Source organism: Pristiophorus japonicus, chromosome 25 (assembly GCF_044704955.1).
Source record: "Pristiophorus japonicus isolate sPriJap1 chromosome 25, sPriJap1.hap1, whole genome shotgun sequence".
Classification (NCBI taxonomy): Eukaryota; Metazoa; Chordata; class Chondrichthyes; family Pristiophoridae; genus Pristiophorus; species Pristiophorus japonicus.
Window position 1 is genome coordinate 12,822,926 of NC_092001.1, and position 1,140 is coordinate 12,824,065.

Below are 1,140 nucleotides of genomic sequence, written 5' to 3' on the forward strand. Positions count from 1 at the left end.
ATGGTTACAGCATGGAAGGCCATTCGGCCCATCGAGCCCGTGCCGATTCTCAGCGTGTCCCACTCCCCCGCCCTTCCCCCGTCGCCATGCATTTGTTTTTCCTTCAGACACTTATCCAATTCCATCTGAAATATAAGATTGAGTATTCCTCCAGCGCCCTTTCAAGCCGTGCATTCCAGTACTAACCACTCGCTGCTAAATGGCCACCTCCTGTTCCTGTGTGTAAAGTCTGGGAAACACTAGATCAATTCCTGCCAAACTCACAGCCTTCCTAAATATAGCACCGTCATTCTATTCTCGTAAAACCAGCTCCTGATGGACCGGCCAGCTGTGTAGGTTAAAGCTCTGGTTATATTCCTAAGACTACTGCAACCACAACGTTTCTGTAGTGTAGCGGTTATCATGTTTGCTTCACACGCGAAAGGTCCCCGGTTCGATCCCGGGCAGAAACATTATTGTGAAGACTATTTTTGGTGTGAAATAAATTGAACAAAAGTCGCCCCAGGTTCCTTGTCGCATGAGCACTAAACAATTTAAACCAGTCTCCTAAATGCAGAGTGTGTAAAGTCAGAGAGGGGAGAAAACTTCATCAATGATTCAAAACAATTGAATGATTAAAGTTCAGTTATTGAAGTTTCCACTGACCCTCAGTAACAATTCCACAAAACAACGCTGTCGGTTAATGAATGGGGAAAAAAACAAATAATCTTCACCCATCCCCATCCCTCGACACAGAGTTTAATTCGTTGCATGTCATTATTTTAAAGATTTTGAATGAAAGAGTTACTTTCTGAATCCGGGCTCCCTCTGTACGCGCCGCACCACTAAACGAGCAGGAAAGACATGAAAGAGTTTACCACAATTGCTGACATTTCTTAGCTTTTTTCTTGTGTTTTTTCAGCTCTTCGTCCTTTTCAGCACCTGACTGCGGATATTGCTGTGATTAAACCTGAACACAATGCAATGTCTCACAGCCCCTGTCTCGGTTAATACCAGCAGATCTGAGCCGCATTTCAAACTCACAAACAATTCATTCGTTATTCGCTCTTCCCAGTTCCAGAGCTCAGAGCGTTATTGTCCATCCCTGGGATGCAAGCTACCTCGGACCCGAGCCAAAGCTCCCCGTACACCGAGCACAGG

The 1,140-nt window shown here is 45.4% G+C and overlaps 1 non-coding gene across 1 annotated transcript; it reads left to right on the plus strand.

Annotated features, from left to right (window-relative positions):
• The first annotated feature begins 379 nt into the window (after positions 1-379).
• Positions 380-452, plus strand: trnav-cac (transfer RNA valine (anticodon CAC)). The gene has a single exon. It is a non-coding gene; the product is annotated as a tRNA-Val (tRNA).
• The last annotated feature ends 688 nt before the right edge of the window (positions 453-1,140 follow it).